This window comes from Corvus kubaryi, unplaced genomic scaffold (genome assembly GCF_017639235.1).
Source record: "Corvus kubaryi isolate FWS band 111438036 unplaced genomic scaffold, C.kubaryi_AGA036_p1.0 37264, whole genome shotgun sequence".
NCBI classification, from domain to species: domain Eukaryota; kingdom Metazoa; phylum Chordata; class Aves; order Passeriformes; family Corvidae; genus Corvus; species Corvus kubaryi.
Window position 1 is genome coordinate 2,783,333 of NW_024581079.1, and position 16,417 is coordinate 2,799,749.

Here is a 16,417-nt window from a genome sequence, read left to right on the forward strand (position 1 = left end):
GCGCTGAGATAGGCAGATGCTGACGCAGCTGTAATTTCATGAGAAGTTTGGACAGGGAGAGATGAACCAGATGAGGACTTTTGCTCCAAACGGGAAAGGAGAAAACCTCAGTCCGTAGAGATGAACCAGATGAGGACTTTTGCTCCAAATGGGAAAGGAGAAAACCTCAGTTCCTAGAGATGCTCCCAGAGATAGTCCTAACGATGAAGATGATGAAGACCCTTTGCTCCCAGGGAAGGAGAAGGGCCTCTGTTTTTGTTTCTGAACGGCTCAACCTTAAAATTGTACCCCAGAAAACTTCAAGAGTGGACCCTCGAAAGCAGTTGCGGGAAAAGCTGCAAGTCGGGGGAAAGGACTCACACGCAGGCAGAGAGACTCCTCTTCCTAAATGGACTGAACAATATTTGGAAGTGGGTGGCTGTCTCGTTGTGATAATGTTTTCATAGCATGAGCAAGAAGAGACTTCTCTTTCTAAATGGACTGAACAAGGTTATTATGGCAGTGGTAAACAGACTGAACATCTTAAGGGTTGTCTTTTCACATTGTCAGTGGGAGAAGGGAGGAAGGTGGGGGGAGGAGGAGAGTTCTGAAGGTGGTATAATTTTTTTTCTTCTTTTAGGTCTGTTAATAAACTTCTTCATATTCTTTCAAGTTTGGTGCCTGTTTTGCATTTCTCCTAATTCTTATCTCACAGCAGATAAACAGTAATGAGTATTTTGGACCAAACCACTACACTAAATTGGTGTTTCCGCCCGGTTACAAACCGAACCCGCGACAGCCTGCTGCTGAGGTTTGTGATGCTTTTCATGCTCCATCACACCTAAATCCCCACGGCAGCGCTCAGGGCAGATTTTCCTTGGATTCAGCCCTGTTTTTCTTTGGGAATGAGCTTTCTGGGAGGAAGCTCACCCTCCCTGTGCCGGGCTATGTGGCACCAGCACAGACTTGCAAACTCATCAGTGGGCAACTGAACGGTTTGGACCCAGCTGGGCTACCTCTGGGCTAAACTGGGCTTTAAGCCCTGTCAGCAGATTTGGGAGGCAGATTCTTCCTTCTCCCTTTCCACCAGCTCTCTGCCATGGCTAATGGATTTCAGACCTGTTCTCCCCCACGCTGCTCTTTGCATCAGGAGGAGATTTTTTTTAGGGAGCACAGAAAAGTAATTTCCCCCTGTACAGTGGGTTCGTGCTAAAGGAAGGGGGGAGAAGCACCAAACGCTCTCATTTTTCTTGTAAAAAGTGGTGGAAATTATTCCATGGCAGCAAATCTGTCCCTGTGGGTATCCTCTTTGATGTGCAAAGGATAGCAGTGTTTTAGCTGATCTCAATATTTTTAATTCTCTTGCTGATTTCAAAGCTCTCTTTAGCATGAGCTACCAAAGGCTCGGAGATTACCCTGCAAAAGCAGTTTTGTTATTGTCTCTCTTAACCCCAGCTCGCCTGCAATTTCCTGCCATCATTTTTATTACGTCTTCTTTCAGCTGGGAATGAGCAAGCAGCTTTATTAGGAGAAAAGGGGAGAAATACAGGAGGAAAAGCCCCTCTGGATGAGGCCAGAGGCAGAGCCTGGCCGGCTATGTCATGCTGTGTGAACACAACCCCAGATCCTCCGAAACCTGCTGGTGCTCTCCCATCTGGAAGGAGCTGCAGGGTCTCTCCACCAGCACAACTTTTACAGAATCATAGAACTGCACTGAAAGGGACCTCAAAGATCATCCCTTTCCATCCCCTGCCATGGGTAGAGACACCTTCCACTAGCCCAGGCTGCTCCAAGCCCCATCCAACCCAGCCTTGGACACTTCCAGGGATGGGGCAGCCACGGCTTCTCTGGCAATTTCTTAATGCAGCAGATCTGATGAAAAGTGCATTTTTGGCCCCTCCCATCAGGATGGGATATATTTGTTCATGAGAAACAGAAGAAACTGGAAGGGGAAGGTGTCCAAGGCCAGGCTGGATGGGGCTTGGAGCAGCCTGGGATAGTGGAAGATGTCCCTGCCCATGGCAGAGGGGGGAATGAGATGAGCCTGAAGTTCCATTCCAACCCAAATCATTCCAGAATCTTATGATTCTACGGAATTTCCTATGAAATGAGCCCCCTACTCCTTTATTCCTAAATTTTCCAGAAATTAATGAAATCTCTTACGTTAAGGATAAACTCAGGCCCTTAAAGCCTCCTCTTACTCCTCCCCAATTGTTAAACTCTGTTGTGCTGTTTCTGCATTTCCCACAAAAAGCTCCAACATCATAAGAATATTTCTGACACCAGGACCGGGCAAATGCTTCTCTGCAGTTTCAGAACACTAAAGATTTGGTTTTTAAGTGGAAATAGTCAGCAAGGTTTACAATTAAGCAACTAAATACCAGCAGACATTTGCTCCTGACATTCAATATATTGTTCAAACGCCGATTCTATGGAGGAAAGTAAAGAATCTTTATTCCTCTCATTGAAGATTTCCCTGGCTTTCCTCTGCAAGGCTAAGCCTTTATTTGCACCAGGCTTGACTCTTGCTGATGCAGCCTGCTTACCCCGTGGATGGCTGCTCAGATAATTGTTCTGTTGCCATTAACACGAGTTCAAACATTGTTTAATTGTGGGAATATGCGGAATTGTTGCCGATCAGGGTCATTTGGGAGCCGAGCTGAATGCTGATTTCAGGGGCTGTAAAGGCAGCACACAGCCTTGCTTTTTCTCTTCACATTCGATTTTTCATATCATTTGAAGAGCTTAAAATAGTCCCTGTCTAGGTAGGCTGAGCTTTGCAGAGGAAGATCGACTGGCAGATATCACCCCGTGCAAAGCCTCCGCTGTAACCAAGCAGAGGTTTGCAGGTAATAATAAAAGGGAAAACTACTGAGTCTCAAGATAAAGGATGTTCTCCAGGCTGTGGGTGTTCAAACAGAACACAACAACATTTCTATTCAGCACTCTTTAATTCTCAGTTAAAAGAGATGCTGGATAATTGTAGCTTAATCCTGCTTGAAATGACAATTTTCATTTCAACCCCGAGTTTTATCGGAGAAATGTTTTCACTTGCTGAGCTGCTCTTCTTCAACATTTGGTTTGCTAAAATCAGCCAGCAACAATAACAAAGAAAAAAAAAAAAACCCTCTCAACCGCTGTAAAATGCATCTGGAACCTGATAAACAGGCTGGGGGTTGAGTTGAGAAGAAATCAGCAGCTTCCACCAGGTTTTTGTTTGCTCGAGGGCTTTGGCGGGAGGTGGCAGGTTTAATGCAACAATTCCGAGCTGCTGTTTGCAGGGATTGCTTTTCCAACATGTAAGTCAACATCGTCCCCTGAGATCTGGAGCAAAGACAAAATAAATCTACTTTCATTTAAATTTTCAGCAGGATGACGCTGCCTTTCCCTGCCTGGTTCCCCTCTGAACACATGGGTTGGTTCGACCTGAAGGAAACCACTCCTCGATACAGCACAGTCACCACCAGATTGGCTTCCAACACCAGGAAAGTATCCATGGCATTTTCCTGGCCTGGCTCAGAATGAGAGGGCTTGGTGGAGATGATTTTTTTTCTCCTTTCATTTATCTTCTCCTGCTTTTGAGTTTCTCACCCAAACTCCTGGAGAGGCCCTTTTTGCTGTGGAGGAGTATCCCAAGCAAAACCAGGAAGGTGCTGTCATCTCCTGGATTCCTCTCAAGGGTGTGTGGAGTTACCATGAGGTGAAATGGAAACTCTTTTGGGACAGAGTCCAAATCTGTATCTCATTTCTCCAGAAAATCTGTATCTTATTTCCCAGGCTTGATCTGCCAACCTAAACTAGGGCTAGCGTCAGACTGGAAACCTCCAAACCATTGTGGAAATAAACTGGATTGGATATTAGGAAAAATTCCTTCATGGAAAGGGTGGTCAGGCACTGGGAAGGGCTGCTCAGGGCAGTGGTGGGGTCTCTGTCCCTGGAGCGAGGGGTTTAAAAGATGTGTGGATGTGGCATTTGGGGACGTGGCTTAGTGGTGGCCTTGGCAGTGCTGGGGGAATGGTTGGATTTCATGGTCATGGAGGTCTTTTCCAAGCTTAATGATTGTCTGGCTTTTTCGACCCCTCCCATCAGGATATTTGTTCATGAGAAACAGAAGAAACTGGAAGGGGAAGGTGTCCAAGGCCAGGCTGGATGGGGCTTGGAGCAGCCTGGGATAGTGGAAGATGTCCCTGCCCATGGCAGATGGTGGAATGAGATGAGCTTGAAGTTGCATTCCAACCCAAATCATCCCATAATCTTATGATTCTACAGAATTTCCTATGAAATGAGCCCTCTACTCCTTTATTCCTAAATTTTCCAGAAACATAATGAAATCTCTTCCATTGAGAATAAACTCATCTGGCTCAGGTGGCATTTGTTTAGCTGGTGAAGAGTTTGCTCCATGAAACTCCCAGAAGTTTTTCCCTATTGGGGAAATCCAGTTGGGGTCAGGACCAAACCCACATGCTCGCAACTGAGTCTGGCCATGTTGGGAAGTTTGTGCCTGGGTCCAGCATCCCTTTAAAGGTTTGGAGGGGGTAAGGAAGGAGGTGCCCATCCCTGAGCATCTGTACTTGCACAGCCCAGCTGTGTCAGTGCCCTGCCATGGGGGGACTGGCCTTGTCCCCCTGTGAGCCCCCAGGACCACACTTCTTCCCATACTTCCATACCCTGAATCCCTGAGGGGGAAAATGCTGCTTCATTCCTCCTGAAAATGCAGATTACCATCTTCAGAGCACAAAGAGCCTGCTTTGCAGGCTGCCACTTCCCTGGAATTGCCTCTCCTCCCTCCGTGCTGCACAAGGACATCAGCAGCTCTTTAATTGTCCGGCTCCTGCAGCCACATCTCTGCAGAGATGAAGGGCTTTAGAAGGAGCCATCTGCCCCGAGTCACGCTTGCTGCAGAGGAAGCGTGGCACAGCACAGCCCTAAATCCCTGATCTTGACAGTCTGAGCTCCCTTCCGTGATCCTTGCTGACCTTTTGGAGTTCTCCACTCTTTTAGAGTGGCTCGCAGGGCTGGGGGAGGACCAGGAGTGCTCCATGCTCCGGAGTGGCAGCAGCGGGGCCAGCACGGCCCCGGGCTCCGATCAATGCTCATTCCTGGCTCTCCCAGCAGTCACTGGCCCATGGCTGTGCAATGATTTGGAGGCTGTAATTGGCTGAATGCTTGGCTTACCCCTTCACTATCACTAAATGGCACATCAGCAGCTGCTTTCCAGAAAAAACACTCAGCACACATGGAGAGCTCTGCTGGAGCTGTCGCTGTGCACCGCTCATGGGGCGTTCCCCGTCTGCTCGGAGGCTTGGAGCTGCACCTTTGGGCATCCCATTCTCTAGCCTGACTCCAGTGGGACGTGGTGAAAGGGGAGAGGCACTGGAGAAAGAAACTCCACCTCATTTTCCATGTCCCTGAAAGGTCCATGGGATATGTTGGTGCTCCAGCAGCAGAAGCATTGGGATGATGGGAGGAAGCTCAGCACCTGCACGCTCAGCTGGGGTTTCTTCCCACACGTGTCCAGCAGCTGATCTGGGACAAGCCAAAGGACAAGAGGAAACAGCCTCAAGTTGTGCCTAAAGGCAAGGTTTGGGCTGGACATTGGGAAAATCTCTTCACCCTTGTCCAGCCCTGGCACAGCTGCCCAAGGCAGGGGTGGAGTCCCCATCCCTGGAGGGATTTAAAAGCCATGTGCATGTGGCACCTGGGGACGTGGGTTAGTGGTGGCCTTGGCAGCGCTGGGGGATAAATTTGATTCAACAACCTTAAAGGATTCTGTGATTCTGTGACTGCCACCGTGCCTGGGGATGGTGTCACTGTGGGGCTGCCAGTCAAGCTGGAGGCTGCAGCAGCAGCTTTTGCTGGTCTTGGAATTCCAAGTGCTGCTGAAAGATTGCAGGTCCTGGCCGGGAGAGGAGGGAATCTGTCAGCTCCTGCCATAGGAGAGGGTAAACAAGCCGGAACCCCAGTGGATTGGGGAGTGCTGATTGGGTTTATCTGCATGAGGAAGGCAGGAACTTATTCCACAGTGCTAAGTGATACAGGTAATATTTCCAAAACAAAATCTCCCGTTTGAAATCCAATTAGGGTTGCTAAGAAACAACATAGTTAACCAGCCAATATTTGCTAAATCCAGACTTTTGCAAGCAAGGAAACAGCTCCGCCAAATTGCACTAACAATACATAAATACATTCATATTAAACCAAACAGCTGCAATCCTGGTAACACTGGCTGCTAGGATTTTCCTTGTTATCTGGGGGATTCCAGGAGCTGCTGTAGTGCTTCCCACTCCCCTGGCTGAGGGGTCTGTCCAGAAACCACAGTGTTGGTGGGACGGGGAAGGAACCAGTGTGTGTTTACTTTATTGATGAACATACGTGCCTGAGTGGAGGGTCTGAAAAGTAATTTGGGTGAAAAATAGTTGCTGGAAAATGCTCTTTAATTGTCAACTGCTCCAGTATAACTGATTTCCCCCCAAAAGTTCCTGCAAGTTTTACTAAAGCAGGTTGTTTTTCATGCCTGTTCTCAGCAGACAGAACCATTGATCTCCAAATTCCCTGTTTGGCTCTGCTCGGAGCAGCTCCCTGAGCCTCCTCTCCAAGGAACTTCAAGGACTGTCCTCGCTGCCCCCTGCAGCACGGGGCATTCCAGGCTTGCCTGGGACATCTGCACATCCCAGCAGGGGTCCCCCCAGTGGGACCAGTGCTCCTGCTCCACAGCACCATGGGTGAGGCTGCAGCATGAGCCCCAAGCTGCCACCTGAGTCTCGATGTCCCTGTGGCTGCACTGGCACAAGGCACAAGCCTGGGCTGAGCATCTGGGGTTTCATTTGGGCTCTAATTTTGCATTTCAATCACTGTGGACGCTTCCAATTTGGCAGAACTTGATGCCATGAAGATTTTTGCCTTTTCTTTTATACCCCTGTTATACCTCTTTACAGCTTTTGTATTCCTAGTGCTTTTTGCCTACATTCTTGGACTTGTTTGTCAAGCTAAGAGACTCAACATTTTAGAAGCTTCGTAGCCAGGGATCAGTGTGCCCCAGAGCCCGAGGTCCTCTCCAGAACACACTCTGTAAACCAAGATAGAACCATCCAGGGGAAGGTTCCTGGGGGAGGGGGGGCTCACTTGAGCCTCTCATTGGGGAATCTTTGATAGATCTGCTAATTAGTAAAGCCTATAATGTTATACCCAATGTTGGGGGGGATATACAGGAAGAAGAAAGACAGAGACACAGGGAAAGACTCGGTGGGGTACATCTCGATGCATATGACCTGGACGTGTGCACCTAAGGATCCTTAAGAATAAATACCAAGGTAAAATCCCTTTTTCCCCTTCTAACCGCGTATGCCTCTTGATTTTAAGACCAGGAAAAGGCACCAGACTCCAGGCTGGCCCGAAGATTTTGGTGGGGCTCCTCAAAGGCTCTTCTCAGTTTCAGTCCTGATGAAAAGCTGGATTTCTCCAGAGCTGATCCGGAGCAGAGACCCATCTACAATGAGGAGCCTTTCTTCTCTCCTCCAGTGGGCTTAGCGCTTCTACTCTGGTCTCTTCTGTCGGGGGAGAATTCTGCACCAAGGACTGCACCACTGCTCCACACCCCTCTAGGCGCCTCAGCCGGTGTCCAGTGAGACCATCCCACATCCCATTCCCATGAAAGGGAAGTGCTGAGTGTGATGGGCAGCTCAGCTCTCCCAGCACTGCTGCATGGAGATCGGGGTTTTCCTGGGATGAGCTCTCCATGCACAGCTTGTGTGGATGCTGCAGTGCCTGAGCCACGCTCGCAGCAGTCAAAGATCCCTGTCCAAGCTCTCCTTGCTCCCTGCTTTGCTCTCTCCTGGCTGCTGCTTTGCCCTGACTCTGTAGATTTGCAACCCTTGTGCCTTCCTGAGTCTCCTCTGCCTCCCCACAGGACTGGGAATCCGAGGCAGTGGCCTTTGGCTGATGTGGAGGGCATCATAACATGTCTCATCCTTTGGTTCCGTGAATGTTCATCCCAGCAAATTCCTCTGTCTCTGCTCAAGGATCCTTGTAAATATATGGACTAGAACTGGCAGGAGCTGCAGACTACCAGGGTTTTTTTTCTCCCAAGGAAAGATTAGATTTCAGAACTTCCTACTTTGTATTGAAGGAGAGCAGAAAATCTTTCTTACATCAACCTGTCCACAAGCCGAGGTCCAGTCCCGTTACCAGTTTCCTCCTGATTTGTGCAGTGCTGTGTGTCTGTTCTCTCCAGCAGCTTCCCAGCTGGAGGCAGGGCTTCTTAATTCCCTTTCAGAAAGGAATTTCCAGCTCCAGCACTGGCCCACTGGAAAATGACCCCTCGGCTAAGCAGAGCCCCAGACTGTGCTGCACCTCCAAGGGGAAGCTCCAGGTTTGGCTTTTCCCACTGCAGTGATTCCTTTGTGGTGCTGAGCAGCCCAGGGACTGCCTGCCCAGGCTTTCCTCCTAGGAGAAGGACTAGGGAAAGATGGGAGCTGTTGCTTAAATGCATGGGGAGAAACTGCTGAAAAATGCCTCCGTTTCCAGCTCTCTCCCGGCATCCCTCTGATGGGCAGTGTTGGGAAGAGAGCCTCAGCTTTATGGCAGGGACTAAGCATCATAAAATCATGGAATGGTTTGGGTTGGAAGGGACAATCTTGTTCTACCCACGTGCCACAGGCAGGGACACCTTCCAGGTTGTTCCAAGCCCCATCCAACCTGGCCTTGGCCACTTCCAGGGAGGAGGCAGCCACAGCTTCTCTGGGTAGAAGAGAAGACATTGCTCTGGATCCAAGTAGCTCCTCTGAGGTTTTTCAGTCACTTTGGGAAGCTGGGCAGATAAGCCACTGGAATAGCTGTGAGCCCAGGGACTCCAGGCCAGCCAGGGATACTCCAGCTTCTCTAGCTTGTTCCTGTAGCCAGAGGCTGCTTTCCAGAATATGACACCTCTGCCCTTGGACTACCTAATGATTCTATAAGGTTCTACTTCTAGGTACTGCTGTCATGGTTCTATAAACTTCCAGAAGCTGAACTGATTCCTGGAAACCTCTTTAGTAGCAAACTCGCTGTCCACATCCCACTGGCTCCGTCCTTTAGTGAATTAAAGCATTTCCATGCCAGGGAATGGGAATGCGAATGGGGATGGGGATGGGTGGAACAACCCTGAGTGTGCCCAGCCCCACCAGCACGAGCATGGTCAGCTGTGGTGGAGAAGCCGTGTCCCAGCCCATCCCTGGGATCAAAAGGCAGTGCCTGGGTGTCAGTGCTGTGACACCCCCAGAGCAGGGACCCCAGGGATGGAACACCAGGCTCTGGCCCAAGTCAGCAGCGCTCCAAAGCTCCGAGCCAGCCAGCGGAGCCTGGGTGTGATGGGAGTAATGAACAGCACAGCTCCAAATTAAAATCAAGCTAATGCAAAGGGCAGGGACCTCACCTGTCACTCTGCTGCATCTCCGCAGAGCTGCTCGGACTCTGCTGAGCTCACAACTCTGGGTTCCGTGACCCTGGGGGGCCGAGGCTGCTGCGCCATTCTAATGATGCTCCCAAGGGGAGCGGGGTGAAGGGCTCGAGGAAGGAGGGCTCGGGGGCAGCCACCTTTATATAATGCACCATGACAGTGCATAACTAACGCTCTTTATCTCCCCACATTTTGCTGAGAGGTGGCAGTTCCAGCGCGGGGCTGATGAAGTCTGTCCCAATCTTCCCAATGACAATGCTTAACTTTTGTCTCCTTCTTGACTCTTCCCGGTTGCTACTTTCGTTTGGAGGTGAGTGTTCTGTCCTTAAACAAGAGACTAAGCTGGGAGACCTTGCTAATATTGGTTCTTTCCTCCTCCTTGACAAGGACAAGGTATCCTGCCCCTCCACACATCCACCTCCCCAAAAGTTAGGAGATTTTCGTTATGGGAGAGGGAACACACATAGAAACTTCCTTTTGCTTCCCTTGAAGGTCTTCTCCAAGCAGGGCAGCAAAGTGGGGCAGGAGGCCAGTCTTATATCCAGGTCACCTCTCACAGCTGCAGCTTTGATTTGAAAACGCACTTGGAAAGCTGGGGAAGGAGTATTTGTCAGGCGAGTGCTTTGGAGGAGGAGAGCTTTGTGTCTTGGAAGCCATAAAACCACTTCTGGGAGCTTTGTCTCACTCCTTAAGAGGTTTTGTGCCTAATTGAGGATTCAGTGAAGGCTCTTGCAGGTTGAGAAAACGGAGCTCGAACTGGCTGCGTGTGCAGGGGGATGACCAGGGCGGGAAGAAATCCATTAAGGACCCCAGCTGTGAAAACTTCTGGGTTGTGACCCAGGTATTTTCCTCCTCAGGAATGCCTGCCGCGGTGCTGTGTCCTCTCCAAAGAGAAGAGGGGAAAGTGCTAATTGTCCTTGCCGTTCGTTCAGATGGTTCAATGCCAGTAACCCCCGCCAGGTCCTCCAGGCAGTCACTGGTGGGAAGCTCGCTGGCTCCCCTGGGCTCACTGGGCACCTTTCCCCTTCCAGAATGGAGTGAGGGTGCTGCAAAAATGAGCTTTCATCTCACTGAAATGTTTCACCCTGAGCCTCCCTCTTGGCATGGAGAAGCAGGAAGACCTTGACTCCACCTCCTGCATTTCCTGCATGCATTTCCCACGGCATGTGGCATGGGGACACAGTGCTGCAGGTGGAATCGCTGCCAGGCTGGAGTGGGACTTGCTGGGGGAGCTGTGGGGTGGAGGGGAAGAGCTCCTGCCCCAGCTTGAAATGGGAATGCACTCAATGCCAACAGGTGGGCAGAGCAGGAGGGCAGGTGCTGTGGTGCCAAACTGAGCAGCTCCTAAGGAATGCAGAGCTCAGGAATGCTATCCTGACACCCCTTCCAGCCCTTCTCCCAGCCCAGCAGCCCTTGCAGGGCTCAGCTGCCCCTGTCCCTCGCTGTCCCTCTGGGCTTTGCCCTCCCCACATCTCGCTGAGACAGGAGGGGAATTGGAACTCAGGGACCTGGCAAGTGGCACCTCAGAGGCCTCAGCATCAATCGATCTGTCAGGAACCTGAGCACAGGGCATCTGCTGACTGGGGGAAACAGCCCAGTGATAAATTGGATCAGAAAAACCACGGGTATTGGCACTTGGGAATGCAGGAGAGCAGGGACTGTGCTGAGGGAGAAGGGGCATAATAAATGTCTCCTTCTCGGAGGCCTGGGAATGCTGCCTCTGCAGTAACGTGCTGTCCAGGCTGGACAAGGAGATGGAAAGAGTCTCTGGGCCCTGTCCTGAGGCTGGGGCTGTGGCCTCTGGCTGGGCTCTGCAGGGCACCTGCATCTGATGCCCCTTCCAGGGATGCTGCAGAGGACAAGGTGGAGAGTGACATGACTGATAAGGGATTGGGAAATCCCAGGAAATTGAGCTGTGTCAAATGATTGTTGCCGCTTGCCTGGAGGAAGAAGGGAGGGAAAGGGCTTCTGAAACCAACTTTCTTCCATAGAATCATGGAATAGGCTGAGCTGGGAGGGGCACACGGGTATCATTGAATCCAACCCCTGGCCCTGCACAGACACCCCAACAACCCCACCCTGGGCATCCCTGGCAGCGCTGTCCAAACGCTCCTGGAGCTCCGGCAGCCCCGGGGCTGTGCCCATTCCCTGGGGAGCCTGGGCAGTGCCCAGCACCCTCTGGGGGAAGAACCTTTCCCTGATCTCCAACCTAAACCCCTCCTGGCACAGCTGCAGCCGTTCCCTGGTCCTAACTCTGTGCTCTTTGCCTTAGAGGACCTGCAGCACTGCAGAACCCAGTGAGGGACCTTGCTAGAGGTCAGGGCCAGGCTCAGGCTTCTCCTCAGAGAGGGGAGAGCTGAGGGGGAGGATCGAGTCATGCAACAGCACCTAAGCTGCTTCCCAAGTCCTTAAAGCACAGCTTAAGGCAGTGAAGCGATCCCAGCAGTACGAGGAGGAATTACTGACAGACAGGGAGGCTGGCGGGGGAGCCGGGAGCTGGGGAATGGCAAGGGGAGCACCTGGAGCCAGGTGAGCTCACATTTGCTGCTGCTCAGAAAAGAGGGATGGGGATGAGGGAAGGTGGGGAAGTCAGGAAGGATTAATGCATGTCCCACTGCAGGAATGAGCCACACACAGGTCCCCGCCTCCGCAGAGTGATCCAGAGGAGCCGAGGGTGGGGTGTTCATCAGGAGGCTCAATGGAGCTGAAATACCTCCTGCACACACGGTAGCTGCAGGAACACTCCGCATCTGCCGCTCTCTGCCAGGAAGGGATTTCCATGCCAGGTCCTGCTCCTCTGGAGACCTTCCAGTGTGGGAGAGGGCAGGGAAAGAGCTGCTGTTGGGACTCGTGTGCCGCTGGGATGTGCTTTCAGAGGAGGATGGAGACAAATGGCATCACTAACAGCTTGTGTGACAGAGCAGCCAGAAAACCCAGAAACAGCTGGCGCTGCGGAATGCCTTTGGAAGGTCTGGATCTATGGAGCTGTGTGGAAATAAACTACCAAGCTGTCAACAGTTCCCCCACCCTTCCCAAAGCACGGGAGAGGAGGAAATGGGTTCAACTCCTGCTCCTCCCAGAGGTGGGAAATGGATTCTGAGCCGGGGCTGGGGACGGTGGGCTCCTGCAGCACTGATCTCTTGGAACATCTCAATTGCCACGGCTGCTTTGAAAGGAAATCTGGGACTGGAGGAGTACAGAGAACACCGAGGCCATGTTGGAACCATGAAATGCCTGGGGAGATCTGAAGAGAACAGCACAGCATTTAAATGTGTAACTATCCAGAACAGTTGATTAAAATGTCACAAAGTCCTAGGAAAAAACCGGTCTTTCTACTGGCCCCTAATGCCAGGAGCTGATTTGGGAAGGTGGGGCTTGCAAAGAGGCGAACTCAGTGAGTAACTGGGTCATGAACCGGCCTGAACGAGGCTCCAAGGAACAGTAACTGTGTCCCTGAGAAGCAGAGGGCTGGGGGCAGCAGTCAGGCTGGCTCCTGGCTGTCCCCACACATTTAAGACACGTGCTCAGACCTCTCCCCACCTCCTGGGACTGCCCAAATCCCACTGCTGAGCTCCAAAAAGCCTTTCCTGCAGCACTTCTCTAACTTCATGGGTTGTCTGGGCCTTGAGTGTTGGAACTTCCCACCAGCTTGGACTAACTTGGGACTGCATCCACGGAGCAAATTCCTCCCCTGGCTGCTCTGCGTGAGTCGAGGGTCAGGAAATTTGGTTGCAGCTTGAGGTTTGTGGTATAAAACTCTCTCTGGCAAAGGTTCAAAGCAAAGGTCATTAAGATGCAAGACACCTTCCCCTGGAGAATGAGTTTGCTAATTAAAAATGCATTAATAAATCCAACGTTTCAGGCACACAGACATGGTGAAGGAGCAGTCAGGCGTCACTAAGCAGAGTGAGGAGGCAGGACCAGACGAGTCCAAGTCCTGAGCCCCCGGCACAGCCCCTGCCCAAAGGAAGTCACTGAGGTGGATTGTGCTGGATTAGGAAGGGAGGAAATCACCCGTGGGAAGAGCTCTGCTTGTCTCCAACCCTGTGAGCGGCCATGGCTATGGATGAGAGCTGGGAAATGGCCTGATGTGCCCAGCAGCTGGAACCCGGGATTTGTCACCCTTGCTGGTGCCAGAATGACCAACCAGCCCCAAGTAACTGTGGGTTCCCTCCAAAGGCTGTTCAGGTGGAGCTGAACAACCCCCTGCAACCCCCTGCAGCACTACAGGCTGGGGACAGAGTGGCTGGACAGTGGCCAGGCAGAATGGGACCTGGGGGTACTGGCCAACAGCATCTGAACGTGAGCCAGCAGTGTGCCCAGGTGGCCAAGAAGCCAATGGCACCTGGCCTGGATCAGGAATGGTGTGGCCAGCAGGAGCAGGGAAATCATTCTTCCCCTGTGCTCAACACTGGTGAGGCCACACCTCGAGTGCTGTGTCCAGTTCTGGGCCCCTCAATTTAGGAAGGCCATTGAGATGTTCCAATGCATCCAAAGGAGGGCAAAGAGGCTGGTGAAGGGCCTGGAGCACAAGTCCTGTGAGGAGCGGCTGAGGGAGCTTGGGTTGTTTAGCCTGGAGAAAAGGAGACTCAGGGGAGACCTCATCACTCTCTGCAACTCCCTGAAAGGAGGGTGCAGCCAGGTGGGGGTCGGTCTCTTCTCCCAGGGAACAGGACAAGAGGACACAGCCTTAAGATGCACCACGGGAAGTTTAGGTTAGATGTCAGAAAAAAATTCTTCGCTGAAAGAGTGATTGGGCACTGGAATCATCTGCCCAGGGAGATGGTGGAGTCACCGTCCCTGGAGGGGTTTAAAAAAAGCCTGGAGGTGGCACTGAGTGCCATGGTTTAGTTGATGAGGACATGTTGAGTCATAGGTTGGACTTGATGATCTCAAAGGTCTTTTTCAACCTCGTTCATTCTGTGATTCCGTGATTCTGTGATTCCGTGATTCTGTGATTCTCTGATTCTGTGATTCTGCGATCCTGTGCGCTGCTCAGAGGCTCTCCTCAGCATGGCATCGCCTTTTGCGTGGTCCCAAACCGTGTTCCTCCTTCCCCCATGTGGATTTTGGCATCCCAGGCTCACCTTGTCCCTGGAAGCACTCGCTGAGCACCCAGACACGTCAGGCAGCCGGGGGAGCGGCGCGAGCCCGCGGGAGGTTAAACGGTGCTGCTGCCTCCTGGGTTAATGATGTCCCAGATGATGCCAGCAGAACATTATTTACTGAGGACACCGAGCAGGCAATCACTCTCCAGGAGTAGGTGATAAATCTTGTTACATCCCAGTGATCCCATCACTGCTCCTCACAGCGGGAGCAGCGTGGGGCCGGACCTGCACCACGGGCACAGGGATGGATTTTGCTGTCGTTAAAGCAGAAGGACATGTTGGCAAACCAAACACTGGGTTTCGCTGGATCCTTTCAGGAACAAACCTTAGGGAGGCTGTCCACGGGGTGCTGGCATCATCAGTGGGGGGCTTCAGCCAGAGCAGCTGGGTGGTCACCTCCTGGAGGCATGGACAGACTTCCGAGGAAAGACTCAGTCCTGCAAGGACACAGTTCCTCAGCCCACAGCCACCTTTTCTGCCTGCACTGGTAGCTCTTCTCCTGGAAAGCCTGCAGGCTCTGGCTGGTCAGGAGACTCCCAGTGATCCAGGTGCTCTTTGCATCCATGAATTATCAGCCAATCCCTCCTCAGTGGAAGAGCTGCTCTAAAAAGGCATTTGTCAGGTGCAGTCGCTGCCACACCGATTTGCCGGCGATTAATGCTTTCTGTTGAAATCGCCACATGCCAGGAGCAGAGAGGGGCTTATTCATGGCACTGGGCTGCCCTCCACCCTCTGCACCCATGGAGCACTGCTGGAGAGCTACATGGAATCATCAGGGCTGGGAAAGCCCTCCCAGGTCATGGAGTCCATCCACTAACCCAAGCCCTCCGCTAACCCACGCCCCCAAGCATCACATCTCTGCAGATGTGAGGGGATTATTCCCGTGCTGGAAGGTCACGGAGGAATGTGCTTGAGGCTCCTTGAGCTTAGTGACAGGAGCACCCATAGAGCCAGGGATAAGGGGAAATTCAGGCTCCACGACCCATAGCTGTGCCAAAAAGTCACAACTGATGTTCTGGAGCTGCTCTGTCCCCTTTGAAAATGTTGAAACTCTTCCCTCAGTCTGTCCCCGACCTTCATCTTTTGCAGGAAGATGTGACCTTGTCCTTCTTGGGAAGAGTCTTCTTGGCTGGTCAGGGAAGATATGTTCCTGTCTTGTCAACCTCCTCAAGCACTTCAGAGTGGGAATGGCCATCGATAAATGGATTTTTTTTGGCTCTCTCCCTGCCTGCTTTAATTCTTGGATAATTTACTGTGCCATTTCCTGACGTGCTGCTAAAACGTATGGCAGGGAGCTGGCAAGAGAGGAGCCAGAGCTCGTCTGAGGAGATGGGGGTCACGTCCTGGTGGAGGAGGGGGTGTCCCAGAGTGTCACCGAGTGCCACCGACGTGGTGTCCAGAGAGGGTTGCTGTTAATTGAATTGAAGAAGACAAATGGCCGTTAGCGCCGTCTCCAGAGGACAATAACTGCACTGATAATGAAGCTGAACTCCCTAATCCTGATCCTGGGGATCCATGAAATTATGTAATTGATGGAATATCATTAAGAAAGAGGAAAATGTCCAAATACAGGCGGGAGGGGGGAAGGGGGGAGTTTACGGAATTTGCTGAGATCTGATGCTTACAGCCAAACTTCAGAGCCAGCTTTTCTGACGCATGGAGACCTTTGAGTCCCATTTTTCATCCTCCTTCCCTGTTGTTTTTTAAGGCAAAATTACATTCCAGGCAATGATTGCAGTGACATTACGCTCAAGTGATCAAAAACTGTTTTGCCGCACCAATGTCAGCTGTTAAAGGGACAAGTGCCTGTGATGAATGTTTGATATCCACCCATCTTCCCGGAGATGTATCCCAGGAGGAAGACAGGACACAACCGGATCAGCTCAGCGTTCCCCTG